The 15,000-nt window shown below is 38.4% G+C and overlaps 1 protein-coding gene across 7 annotated transcripts in view; it reads left to right on the plus strand.

Moving 5' to 3' along the window:
* LOC135196308 (sodium-driven chloride bicarbonate exchanger-like) overlaps positions 1-15,000 on the plus strand; it is a 564,052-nt gene that overhangs the window by 150,289 nt on the left and 398,763 nt on the right. The window contains exon 1 of one of the 7 annotated variants that reach the window (XM_064223029.1): positions 12,590-12,682. The exons of the other annotated variants lie outside the window; for them this stretch is intronic. The gene's annotated coding sequence lies outside the window, so the exon portion shown is untranslated. Of the gene's footprint in view, positions 1-12,589; positions 12,683-15,000 lie in introns of those variants that run through there. 7 annotated transcript variants of the gene reach the window in all.

The following is a 15,000-nucleotide window of genomic DNA, read 5'->3' on the forward strand; positions in this document are numbered from 1 at the left end:
TAAATTTAGCCGCGAGCCTAGGTTCGATCTGTCTTTTGCTTGTTTCTCTAAACATGCAGTTCAATATGGTTTGGGAGGACCCGGCCTATGTCGGTTTTCGTCTTCTAATAGTATGAATTTTATCTCCTACTTTTTGTGTGTGAGATGCTTCCAAAAATTATACGGAATTGGTGGAAAAAGTGTAAAATAGTGTCTGTTTCTGGGAAATTAACGAAATGCAATTATGTCTGTCCGGGTGGAGGTGACCGTGAGAGCGCGGCGTGTGACGCAATTGGTGACGTCACTTCCACTCACGTGTCAGAGGCATGATACTCCGAGTTTTTGGTTTTGGTTTATTTTTCGCCAATTGCCAATAAATGTCGGTTTTGGAGAAATAGTCACGTCGAGGGATGATGTTGCGAAAGATTTTGTCTGTGATCTTGAAGGATTATATTTAAATATACGATTTTTTTGGCCCGTGGGACGATCTGGGTATGCGGGATGTACGATGCTTTCAGTATGTTACCACCTAAACGCAAGTTCAATACCGGGACCCAAGTATATTTTCGGGGGGGAAATATCCACTTTTTCAGTGTTTTCTGTGTCGTTGCAGGTTGATATTAGTTTTATATTGGCATTTTCATCTTATACAGATAGACAGCAGAACGCATTCCTCTTGTAGAAAGGATAAAAAAAGGTTAGAAGCGAACCTTCGATTCTGACACCCAAATGTTACGGTGACCTTGAAAGAACAAATCAAGAGCACTGTGGCTGTCGGGGTGGGTGGGGTGGGGCCTCTTGTACTCCCGGAGGAAGGAAGACGGAGGAGAGTTGTCAGAAATAACTAGAGAGAGAGAGAGAGAGAGAGAGAGAGAGAGAGAGAGAGGTGGGGCCTGTGTTTTGGGAAGCTTTAAGAGTGCTATGAATTTCACAGTTGATGGAAACCGAACACAGTCGCCATTGCCAAAATCGCCATGGGGTGACCCAGTCACCTCTTTGCGCCCGGGACGTTGTTTGCCTCTCTCTCTCTCTCTCTCTCTCTCTCTCTCTCTCTCTCTCTCTCTCTCTAGTAATTCCTTTCGGTGATATGTTTTTTCCTTGTGCTTCCGGGGTTGTTGGCATATAACCTTCCATTCTTGAAGTGTCGTGTCGATTGCTGGAGTTCAAATAAGGGACTTAGATGAACAATTTTTTTTAGATAAGGGCCCTAGATTTCCTATTACGTCGGTTTCTGCGGGAAAATATATCATTATGGGTAGTTGTACGATTGATTTTATTGGTCTGTTCTTACTGAATATTGCAATTGAATCTTAATAAGTTTGCGCATATTTATACTCGCATTTTTTCAGAGGACTTGGCAGTGTACACAGGTGGCTAATTCTTGCTCGTTCTCGTATTTATTGTGCATCCATGCATGAGCAATGCATTCATTCATACATGTATGCACACTAATGTGGGTGTGATGAATTGCACCCAACTTTTTATGAGCAATTATTTTTGATAATTTTAGAGTGTTTTTTAATGTTTGTTTTCATGTTACCGGCAATCAACATAATTTATGATACGTTTGAATGAATCTGGTAATTGATCACTTATATTTTCTTCAACATGTGAGAAATAAACATTATTTCATACTAGTGCCATTTGTCACGCTTGATGAGATATATGGTGTAGGTGAAATATTTTAGTAATGACCGCGCTCGTCGAACGTTTTAATTTATTTTTCGTTTTAGAGTTATCTCACATTTTCATGAGAAATTCTCCTGTTTAGAATTCGGCTCATGTACGTGTTCTTCCGGTTGAGTCTATTCTTTACGTAGGAGAAAGGAGATTGTAACCACGTTCTTTCTCTTCTTCTTGAACCCCAAGTGGTTGTAATGCTTGACTGGATGGCCCATTTCAAGACAAGTAAAAAGAAAAAGATGGATAAATAAATAAACCGTTATAAATCAGATTATATATATAAAAAAAATTTTAAATGCCCCGAACTTTCTTCGGTGCAGTCGAATTTTCTGTACAGAGTATATAATCTAGGTTACTCAAAATAGATGTATCTTAGGGTGGTCTCGGTATAATGCTCCATGAGCCGTGGCCCATGAAACTTTAACCACGACCCTGTGGTGGCCTGTCCTATATAGTTGCTAGACGCGCGATTATGGCTTACTTTAATCTTAAATGAAATAAAACTACTCAGGCTAGAGGGCTGCAATTTGGTATGTTTTATGATTGTTGGGTGGATGATCAACACGCCAATTTGCAGCCCTCTAGCCTCAGTAGGTTTTAGGATCAGAGGGAGGACAGAAAAAGGGGTTTTCTTTTGCAGAAAACTAAAATTCACGTTTAGCTCTGAAAATTCTAGAATTTGCGTTTTGGGAACAAAGTAACGAAAGTGTTCCTCCACGCTCTGATTCGAACTGCGGTTAGGAATTAAAACAAGAATAGCAAAAACGTTAAGTCATCGCAAACGATAAACGTCTCTTATCCATGCCTTTATTTTACCACAACTGCATTTAAATCACCTTTATTTTTGAAGAAAGTAGACAACTTTCTTTGACGAAAGCATGTTTATGTCCTGCAAGTACTGTAGTCATACTTTCATATTTCGTCTCTCTGAATATCATTTGTGACATCATGTAATGTTCAGTGAAAATAAATAGACAAAGAAAATTCTTATAGCAAGTTTTTCATTACATTCTTCGTGTTTGCGAGAATTTTTGCCCTAGTGGTGTGCGTGCAGATGTTATTTCGAAAATGACTGACCCGAAATAAATAAAGGCGTATGAACAGTTAAATGTGGATGGAAATGTCCGTAGACTTTATTATGCACTTTTATTGAGAAGTGGGGACTTTTCAGTAAAACGACTTTTCGTAATTGATGATCAATGCAAAAATGGAAAGAACGCGTAATTGCATAATAAAGTATCATTAATGATAAGGCTGGATAGAGAAATCAGCCTTTCCTTAAGAAATGGAAATAAAAAGTGTGCTGCACTTACATACTTAACAAAGTACTAGTAAATCTTAGGATCGAGGAAGATTCTCGAGAACTTACTATAGTAATCAGAAATGACTACTAGAATCATGAAAGATATATGAGGAATAATAAATGTGAAAGAACATAATAGCTGAAGTAGGAAGATATGTTTAAGATATTCCAGAAGTGTTGGATAGAGTCAGAAAGTGAAACATTAAAGAATGCAGTGAGAGAATCTGCCTGAATACTTTTTCTAACAGTTGAAATTGCTGACCTGATTCTCCCAAGAAAACTGATGAATTCTTTATGAAATTGTAGCAGTGAGTCGAAACGGAAAATAAAAAAAGAGATACCAGAAATAGGAAGGAAATATGTAATAAATACATACTGCTGATGGAAACCCCATAACTAAATAAATAACTGCTAAGTTGATCCCCAACAGGAAATCATAAACTGAGAGGTACACGAAACCTCAGCCCAGGAAGAAGATGAAAAAGGAAAAAAACCTAAACTATAAGAAGTACCCGAGAGAATTTCCATCCAAATTCTTGACGGGATTACCTCTTCATCCTTAAGGTATTTGTGGAGGCACATTCTTTCTCCCTCGACCTCTCACCTTTACACCTGCAGCAGAGATCAAGAAGAGAGACCGAACTGATCGGCTCTAGAGAGACCATAGTAGAATATTAGGAAATTCTAGTTTTTCATAAATTTATCTTCGTATATTTTTTTTATTCTGCTAAATATTTAGCATATATACCATGGATAAAATTCTTACATGTCCTTATTTCTTATTTATTTTTATTACTTCCTTGATGTTAGTGCAAATTCTTTTTGCAAACTGATATGTCTATTTGCTTTTATAATTATTGTTTTTTTTTTTCAAGTTTAAGTGATCCACAACTATTTAATAAACTTTTCCAGAAAATGTTTGTAATTTTGAAAGCTCATTCTACAATATATTTTTGAAATATCCTCTCATTTATTCTTGAATGAACTAAGCCACTATTTACATTTTTGGTCAATCCTATGATTTTTTACTTACTTTAACTTAAGATTACTTTCAGTTTGATATATATGGGGATTGCAGTATTAAATGAAGTATCGCCTATGTCCTAGAACATTTCATTTTGCTTGGTTTCTGCACGTTGTTATCCCTTAGAATATGTTCCTTCTTTTGCTATGATCAGTAATCAGCGAAGATGGCATTATTATCAGTAATCAGCGAGCGAAGATGGCATTATTGAGTGGTCTAGTGATTACCATAGTCATCTTACTAGAGTGGCAGATCTCTGACTTCCTAATCATTTGAATCTTGGATGCTTTGGAACCGGGAATAAACCGATATCTGGTCCGCCAGCGAGAATTGGAGATCGGTAGGCTCAAGGTATATACCTTGGATAGGCTTAGATTGTGTAAGTTTGACCACCGTTTTTCTCTCTCTCCATTGTCAGGTTTTAGATTTTCACCCCTCTCTTGTCCTCCCTTAAATAGCCTTATTTTTTCTTTGTCTTTTTATTTTATTTTATTTATTTTTTAGAGAGAGGGCTTTCTACTGTATGGAATACTGTCCTCAAATTTGCCTCGACTCTTGTCGCAGTGTTGAAGAAATTGAATCTAACGCTTTCCGTGTAATACATAGATAACTAGACTATTGGACAAAGCTCGACAGTGTTGTAATGGTGCAGTTCTCAACCGAAGAATTTCCTTACGACAGGGACAGTCTCTCTCTCTCTCTCTCTCTCTCTCTCTCTCTCTCTCTCTCTCTCTCTCTCTCAAGATGTACGTTTTCTAGAAGTCAGCGTATTACCTTGAGGCCATCTTTAATGCTTACGGCCTCCACTGGTGTTCCCCTGTATACGTACGTCAGGATTTTGTATTTCACTTCCCCTCTAGGATATGAAATCCTGTACCTTCTTCCTCCTACTCTACATTTCTTAATTCATTTCTCTCTCTCTCTCTCTCTCTCTCTCTCTCTCTCTCCTCTCTCTCTCCTCTCTCTCTCTCTCTTCATGTGGCAGTAACATCAACTAAGAGAAGCCCCCACATTTTATTTTTCTTGTAGGGCCGAGCTTGCCTTGGGCAGACATTCCTCTCTTTGTATGATCAATAAATAAACGAAAGCTGAAAGAAAAAACTTTACCTTACTTCGCTTCCTGTCGTTCGTTGTCTAGGACTCGACTTGTTTGGTGGATGGCAGACGACCACGAGTCTTGTTAGTCTTTGATTATTAACAACAACAACAACAACAACAACAACAATAATAATAATAATAATAATAATAATAATAATAATAATAATAATAATAATAATAATAATAATAATAATAATAATAATAATAATAGTGGAATGGACGAAGGCAGAACTTCGCAGCATAGACCAGAAAACGAGGAAACATGACAATACACAAAGCACTACACCCAAAAACAAATACGGACATACTATACATAACACGAAAGAAAGGAGGGAGGGGACTACTAAGCATAGAGGACTGCGTCAACATCGAGAACAGAGCACTGGGGCAATATATGAAAACCAGTGAAAACGAGTGCATGGGAAGAAGGACTTATAAAAGTAGACGAAGACCCATAAAAATATAGAGACAGGAGAATGACAAGCAGAACAGAGGAATGGCACAACAAACCAATGCACGGACAATACAGGAGACAGACTAAAGAACTAGCCAGCGATGACACATGGCAATGCCTATTGAGGGGAGAGCTCAAGAAGGAAACTGAAGGAATGATAACAGCGGCACAAGATCAGGCCCCAAGAACCAGTTATGTTCAAAGAACGGTAGTTGGAAATAACATCTCTCCCATATGTAGGAAGTGCAATACGAAAAATGAAACCATAAACCACATAGCAAGCGAATGTCCGGCACTTGCACAGAATCAGTACAAAAAGAGGCATGATTCAGCATCATAGGAACACTAGGCACGATCCCAAGATCCCTGAAAAGGAATCTGGAAAAACTAGAGGCTGAAGTAGTTTCAGGGCTCATGCAGAAGAATGTGATCCTAGAAACGGCGCACATAGTAAGAAAAGGGATGGACTCCTAAGGAGGCATGATACAACCCGGAACCCCACACTATAAATACCACTCAGTCGAATTGGAGGACTGGACTGTGATAGAAAAAAATAATAATAATAAGTGATGGACTCCTAAGGAGGCAGGATGCAACCCGGAACCCCAAACTATAAAAACCACACAATCGAAAGGATGACTGTGATAAACCAAAAGAAAGAAAGAAAAAAAGTAATAATAATCAAGGAAAAGTTTATGGGTTGCTGGTTATACTAAAGGCTAGTTCATCCTAGACATGATAGAGCATCTCGTTTGAGGGTGCTTCTTTATATAGTGCTTAAACGAACCGGTGATTATGTGTAGAGTTTCCAGTAAAACATTTTTTGATTACTATGTATAGTATTGTTTTGTGGGTGAATATTTCCTTTGTTAAATTGTAATTCACGCTGTGCAATAGAGAAAGCGGGAGGTAGATTCTAAATTATCCAAGGTAATATTTTTCTCTGTTTGAGTACTACTTTTTCTTTAGGTAATTTTTCCGTCATGCGTTCTCATATGTGGAAAATCGAAGGTGATATAGATACACTCATATTTCATGCCGATATTAACGTCTTTCTTTTACCGAACGCCCTTTCATAGCTTAGGAAGCGAACAATGAGTTGTACCCTTCCTGAAAAAGAAGAGATTTTTACTGTGACCTACTTTTGAGGGGAACCCCCATAAGGGGTTTGGCGTTATGGGAAAGATGAGAAAGAAGACGTTGTTTGGAGGAGGAAGAGGGAGGAGGAAGAGGGAGGAGGGAGTAGGAAGACGAAGAGGTGGTGGTAGGTAGGGATGAGACTCCATTGATCATTGCCCGTTGGCCTTTGTCACGAAACACTTTTTCTTCTTTTATTTTTTCCGTTTGCTTTCTCAGTTCCTTTGTGAAGGCATCTTTGACTACTTTGGGTTTATTACGTAATGGGTGTCGAAATGTACTCAATTCGTTGTTTCTTATGGCAGTTTTTGTTTCTTTTATTTAGGGATATATTTCTTTTATTCGTTTTAAGTTGTGCTATTTTTCTGATAGAGTAAAACTCATCGTGTATCGAGTTTAGTCCTTAATTTTTTGTCTGTTAAAGAAATCCGACTCTTGACTGATTTCACACTTCCTTACCCTTCCCCTACAAATATGTGTCCGTACTTTGTAAATATACATTTTTGTGTAACAGATAACGTTTCTTTTTATATTGATCCATACTGATACTTTGTATCCAGTCAGACTTGATTCTTTGCCTAAATTAAATTATATGCACTATTGTTATTCTCATTAAGATTCCTATTGACCTAAATGTTACCACCGTAATGTATTTTGATCATCTGTCAAATTTATTCAACGTTTCTTCCTTTTATTGATTTAAAAAAGAAAGAAAAAGCTTTTCCTTTTCTGTCCTCCAATCTCTGGTCATGGACTCTGAATGCACTCCTGGCATTGTTACCCAGGACGGGCGTGTTTTGTTGCTGCTGTCCGGTTGGATGTCTTCATTTGACCTCGACATCTGCCTGAATGCGACCTTTTTGGCGTCATTTTGTGTTTACGTTTTCCCTTCTTTCAGACATTTCTGCAAGCACAGTCTACACCTCTTTTTGATAATGTGATAATACACAAGACAATCTGTTTATGGTGACTCACGCAAACCAACTATTAAACGGCAGTAATAATGTATATATAGATCGGAAGAAAGGCTTTTTATTAAGATCCTCGACAAATATAGTGATAGGAATCATATCGTTATACATGATGAGAGTATAAATGGAGAGAGAGAGAGAGAGGAGAGAAGAGCATGGGAGAAGCAGGACGAGATTGGAGATGAGAGAGAGAGAGAGAGAGAGAGAGAGAGAGAGAGAGATGTGAATTCACTTCGTTTGAGATAGATGAGGAGAAAGTGCATTAACAATATGATCTAAGTAATTTTAATTCAGTAGTGAATAAGATATGTAATCGCCCACTGCCTAGTTTATTTCAAAATACAGCTTTACCTTGGTTTTATGAAATCAGACAAAGTAGAGAGAATACTTCCCAAAACAACTTTGCTTTTGTTAGAAAAATATATAGGACAACGTAGAGATGCAGAACTGCATAATTACTCTTGACGATTCCTTACATATTATTTACAGTTATCTACTGATGCTTTAGCTCTTTACGTTTACATGGAGACTCTTATGCTTTTTACTCGTTAAATTACTGGTCTTTAACTCTTGCCTTTATAATTGCCCTGGGTTCTTGAGAGTGAGGGCTCTTAACTCTGAATGGCGTCACGGAATGAAAAGACATTTAGAAGAGATGGCGAGTTCATTTGAGATGGCTCTCTTTGGACTGTACTCACTTGCATTATCTTCATGTTTCCGGTCCTTTGTTGTTCCCGCGTTTACCGCAATTCACACCTTCCCTCTTCCTGGTTAAGTAAGAAGTAGAACGCATGCCCCCCCCCCCCCCCCCCCCCCCCCCCCCCCCCCCCCCCCCCCCCCCCCCCCCCCCCCCCCCCGAGTCCTTGTCCTTATATTTGCGTAGAAGAGGTCTGTGCACTAACCGCTTTCTTGGGTAACTAGAGTAAGCTTGATGTGTGCTGAGTAAATTAATACTCGGTGTTTTATTTTCTCTCTCTTTTTAATCCGCTATTTCGATTTTGTACGCCATTTATTACTTACCTTGTAATTTTTTAGTATAAATTTTATTTATTTAAATTTTCAGTTCGAGTTAACTTTTATGTATTTTATATATGTAAAATTGAGAGTGCTAGCAAAACATCTTTTCCTCTCTCTTTCTCTCTCTCTGTCTCTCTCTCTTATTTTATATATATATATATATATATATATATATATATATATATATCCTATATATCTATATATATATATATATATATATATATATATATATATATATATATATAAAGAGTAAATATCGTTTCTCTGAAAAGGGAATCATGGATCATGGTTTGCTAGCACTCTTAACTTTCGTACCTCTCACTGCGTATGATAATTTCCTCAGCTTCAATCACTGTACGGAGAGAGAGAGAGAGAGAGAGAGAGAGAGAGAGAGAGAGAGAGAGAGAGACGTACCTTTTGACGTCATTCCTTCCTTTCATTGGCATAAAGAGGCCGCTTGTCCTGCGTCAATCGAAAAGGATGTTCCACTTTCTGTTTCTTAAGCTTCCAGTCGCTGTTTGTCATTACTCTACTTTGAGGAGAGTACAGTAGTAGTTATCGGTATTACACGGATTCATTTTTGTCATATTTTGTACTAATTATTTTTGTAATTAGGGTTTTAGTAGATGCAAGGAGTTTGTTTTAAAAAGAATGGCCGTCCAAATATATTTCTAGTTTCTGAATTCATATGAAAATAGTCTTTCATTGGATTTTGGGACCTTTTCTGTAATAAACGAAATATAAAATGGACAATGATTATTATCTCGTTTGGTTACGAAACATTGTGTAATGATGGTCTTGTAATTTTTAATGGTTTTGCTTAAGTGTATTTCTTTATGTACGAAGGTCGATGGAAAAGCCAGTTTAATGGTTTATATATCCTTTTAGCTTAAGCAGAAATAAAAAAAAAGAGGGAAATTTATATGTCTGGAAGCAATGAACCCGGGAGAATTAAAGTATCTGGTGGTACGTGAAAACAAAACCAACAAAGCTGTCGTAGGACCGAGGATTTTCGCTGATTTATGGTGGGATGTGGTGACTTGACAGGTGGTACTTAATTCCCAGAGAGTAAGAGGAACTTTATCTGCAAAAGAAAGGAACTTAGAATAGACATTTCATTAGGATTTTTTGGAAGTCTTTATAGATCAGTGCAGTTTGAAATATACGAAGGAATGGTTAATACGTAGGCATGGGTAATTTTTCATTAAATCAATGCGCTGATTCACAGTTATTGTCCTTGAGAACTGAAGAAATTAATTCTGGACGTGAATGGGACCCTCTTTGCCTGATTCTTGAATCCTGCGATCAGGACAGACCAGAGCATTATTTTAATGTATACGTAAGCTCCTGGTAATAGAAAGGTTAAGCATATATTAGAATCTCTCTCTCTCTCTCTCTCTCTCTCTCTCTCTCTCTCTCTCTCTCTCTCTCTCTCTCTCCATGCCGTGTAATTTAGTGATAACGCTCTGGGCTGAAAGCCTAGGAGCTGCAGGTTCGATTAACGGGTGAAGAAGGAATTGTATTAGAATATTTCTTTAAAACCCAGTATGATTCTCTTAACTTAAGCATTGCATTAAGCACGTGATTTTTAATCGACCTCTTTGGGCATCAGATGATGGTGGCGAGAGAGAGAGAGAGAGAGAGAGAGAGAGAGAGAGAGAGAGAGAGAGAGAGAGAGAGAATTATATATTTGAATTAAAATGTATAGAAGTTTCAAGATTAAAAGCTTAATGGTAACCCTCATACCTACCAGTGTGAAACCTTTCATCAGGTACTCTCTCTCTCTCTCTCTTCTCTCTCTCCTCTCTCTCTCTCTCTCTCTCTCCTTTTGCGTATGAAGTGTAGAATATCTCCACATTTTATCTCGTCCTTTTGGCAGATGACCTACATATGTTGACGAGGCTATTCCCCGGGTGTCTTAATTCTACTCGATCGATGGTCTCTCTCTCTCTCTCTCTCTCTCTCTCTCTGTATTTGAATGTCTGAGGCCTCGTATCTAGCTGTTAGTCGGTTGATGCTGGACACAATTAGGTTGAGAGAGAAGGAGAGAGAGTGAGAGAAGAAGAAAAAGAGTGTGTCCAGTACTCCGTGTCTATCATTGTACTCATATATATCATCGAGAAGGGAGGGCCTCGGTGAGGTCATAATGACGCCAATAGGGGTGAAATAATTGTTAAAAGTCTCTCTCTCTCTCTCTCTCTCTCTCTCTCTCTCTCTCTCTCTCGTTGCACGCGCGCACAGGTTGAACTCCTTATAACTCTTGTGTGCGTGATTCCGCATTATTTTCCTGTTTATCTGAAAATCTTAGTTTGCCAACACTGAGGAATTTAAAGTGTGCTCCATTTTTTTCGTCTTGGCAATTTTTAATTCTCATTATTACCCGTTCGCCGTCCCCATAAATTTTGCATTATATTGCTTATGTTCTTTATTTTCATTTATTCTGTTCCTTTTGTGTCTTCTGCTTTACGTGGGAGCCTTTCTTTCTTAATTGGAGCCCTTTAACTGTATTCCGACAACTATGAACAGTGTAACACCTGAAAATGGTGCCCTTTTGAACTTCTAACAGCCTCTGATCTTAGGAAACATATACTCGCTCTTGAGAACTTCTGTTCTAATCTGGGACCACTCTAACCTTTGTCCAGAAGTAAATACACATATATAGCTGCACGAACTCGTCTCTGGGCACTTCCGTACTCTGAACTAGTAAGGTATATGCTCGAAATGTTTCATTTATTCGTGATATGTGGCATTGTAGTTTTTGTTTGTTTGTTAGTGAGCTCTTATCGGTGTTAATGTGTATGGCAACTGGTGTAGCATTATTTGAAAGAGAACTTTTATTGATCATTTCGAGTTTATCTAATAAAATTATCGGCATCATGACGTTCTGTCTTGAAGGTTTTCTGTAGAAGAGTATAGTTACATTCAGTATATGATGTATTGCATGGCGATTTTGTAAGTATTCATGATTATTTTGTGTGCCCTGGTTTGTGTGTGTGAAATAATCATTCTCTCTCTCTCTCTCTCTCTCTCTCTCTCTCTCTCTCACTAAGGATGCTTTACTTCCATGACTCTTCTCTCTTTGCGTTTTATCTCATAGCCATCTTCCTCTCGCTTTCCTGAGAATTCCATAAACTCGCCAGGATATACCTTCTGCGTCTCCTCCTCCGCCACCTTGCTGATGAGAAGGAGTGAGAGAGGGAGAGAGAGCGAGGGAAGGGTGTTCGGGTTCGGTGGGTGGGGGATTGGGAGGTGGGAAGGGATAGAGTCTGCGTAGGGGAGGGTTTAGGATACGGCTGTGGGCGGGATAGTTGGTGGAAGGGGAAGGGAGGGAGGGAGATCCAACCTCCCAGGTCTCGCAGCCGCTGCTGGCAGTGGCGGTGTCGCGGTGAGTCCTGACCGGTCAGCTTTTCCCTGCTGTTGTTCCTGGGTGTTGTCTGACGCGTTGTAATTCTCCCGGTGGTGTCAAGGCGTTTAGGCGCTGTTGTTTCCACCGTGCTGTCATACAGCAGCAGCGGCACCAGCACCAGCAGGTTTGACTGGTTGACCGCGTCTTGCTTTTGTTTGTAGGAGTCTCATTTAAAAAAAAAATCCTCGAATCGTGTTCGTGGACTTCTAACGTAAAGAGTTTAAGATTAATGTGTTTGAACCCAAAATTCCAAATTCCAAATTTACCAGTGTCTTAAAATGGTTGTATTAATGATTTTCTTAATTTATATTCTATTATGACATGCAGTGTCTTTTCTGCATAGTTATTCACGATTGGCTCTTATTGGCTCGAAAAATTTGTGGTGATTAAGTTTTGACGTTAAGGCAGATCATTTTGAAAATTCAGTGACAAAATTTTTCAGATTATTGTATTTATTTATTAATAGTTCTTATTGGCTCGTTTCTCTTATGATTTCCGGTCTTCTCTTGTTGACAGTGACTGTATAGAGTAAATAAAGAAATAAAGTACTCTTGCAGTAAACACAAGCACAGAAGATATGGCAGTGATTTTCAGTGACTGCACTTCCCAGGTAAGAAATCTCTCTCTCTCTCTCTCTCTCTTCTTCTCTCTCTCTCATATCATATATATATATATATATATATATATATATATATATATATATATATGTATGTATATGTATATGTATACACTATATATGTGTGTGTGTGTATTCGTACGTGTAAATGCTGTCTCGTAGATCTTATAGCGACTGTTTCAGTCTCATGTGTTGTAGAACCTGACATCAGAATTCGATTATGGGACTGTAAACTGATATCCCGGATCTAGGTGTCGATTTCCAAGCAATGATGAACGTTATTAAGATGAGCGCCGGTGTGAACTATACGCCATGAGAAAGTTACATTACTCGGTGTGCCTGGATGCGAGATTATTTATTTATTTATTCATTTATTTATGAATTTAATTTACGAGGGCGAGTTATCCCTGAGATCAGCAATCGGTAAATCCTTGTGAAAGGACTTGAGTCTTCTTTTATTTCTATTTGAAACCTATTCTTAATGAAAACATAATCGAAGTAGTACTTTGGTATGGCAGACGTGGTTTGGACAGGAAAAGGACTTTAAAGATATCTGATTCAGTATTTTTAGATAAATGTAAAACCGCCGTAGCTGCGTAAATCAATCCAGGTTGACTGGAAGGAATGAAAGGTTGATTTAGTTCCGTTTTTATGCAACGATAAACCTTTCTCTTCAAGATGGGCAGCTAAGTAAAGTTTCAGCCAATGAGGAGGATTTACACATTGCAGAAGTGATTGCCAGGATGGGCTTGTAATTTGCGAGGGCGGATTCTGTCGTCTATTTTTCCATGCAAAACAAACTTATTCTTAAAAGAAAATGAAGAAAAGGTATAGGAGGGAAAGGAAGATGGACTCTGCCGATAGATTAGCTTCTTGAAAACCGGAAGGTTAATGATAAGATCCAGAGAGACCCAAAAGCACGGGAAGCCATTCAAAAGCTTGACAGCTGATGGAAGGAAACGTTCTCCCACCGAGATACCGAGGACTGCTGACCTCTTCGCAAACGCCGGAGCAATTTCCGGTAGGAAGCTCAATTGCAAAGGAAAATGACTTGGAAAATACGAAGTAGATGCTAAAAAGAGCACATATGCGTTTCTGGTACTTAAAAATATTGTATTCGTAATTATGATAAAAACAGGACAGGCATAATATCGTGCATTATAATTTTGACCCATTAGCTCAGCTGTTCATTGTAAGTATGTTGTTTTCGTTGAATTTTGACTGTCCGCAGTTCACACAGATTGTCAGCATTAATAACCGCATCCTTACATAGAATATTTCGCGTTATATTATACGTCCATAATATAGGTTACGACAATATTCGTCCATGAATCAGCATATGAATTGAACGCCGTATAGTTTTCGTTGTGGTAGCTGCTAAATCATTTAATTCAGTCAACTACGACAACAGTTGCCTTTATGTGGGCTTTGGACCCCTTTCTTTGTCCATCCTGTTGAGCTCACCTGTGGCGTCAGCGGGAAAACTTTTCTCATCGAAATGTGTCTGGTTTCCGTTTGTATGTGTGGCTGGTGAAAGCATTTTACCTTTTCGACTTCTATCCCAGAATCACCTGATCAATTTCGACTAAACTTGGCTGAAGGTATCTTTTGGGCAAAAGAGATTCAATTTGTTTCGTTTAAATGCTGAGCCACGCCGTCTTCCGCCAGGATAGAAAATTAAGAAATAGTGAAAGTAGAGTGCGGTCATTTTAAAGAACTATCGGGCCAGAAAGGACAAAACCTTCCTTCAAACTTCTTAATGTAGCGTAAATTCAAAAGAAAAGACTTTCGTAAGTTTTAAGGACATCAGGGCTACGGGATATCTGTCTGTCGGACAGATATACTCTATAATCATTCTCATGTCGCGTACAATCTAGTTTTAGCAACAGACGCCGGAAACGTTGGGGTCGCTCCGAGGAACGTTGTCGGGGACTGCTTCCAAGGCGCTGTCTTAGGTTTCGAACAAACGTTTCGAGTTACTTGACCGTCGAAATTCGCGAGTTTCGTACACTCCCATTTAAGCTCTTAAACAAATGAATCTTACGCTTATAGCCTTACAGCGTGAATTTTTTTTTTATAGATATCAGCTATTCATGAATAATTAGCGTTCATTGTCTCAGGAACCTGATGGTCATTATAAAAAAGGATAAATTGACATATTAATAAAAAAAAAATAGATAAAAATGTAAATAAATGATCTATAGGATTATCTATAATTTACAGAATCAGTAACTTAATAAAAATGATCTATCTTTCATTGTTCTTGGCCCTACGTTTGCATTGGTCGGCCAACATGCTCTCCTTTTATTAAA

This window comes from Macrobrachium nipponense, chromosome 17, assembly GCF_015104395.2.
Source record: "Macrobrachium nipponense isolate FS-2020 chromosome 17, ASM1510439v2, whole genome shotgun sequence".
In the NCBI taxonomy this organism is placed as follows: Eukaryota; Metazoa; Arthropoda; class Malacostraca; order Decapoda; family Palaemonidae; genus Macrobrachium; species Macrobrachium nipponense.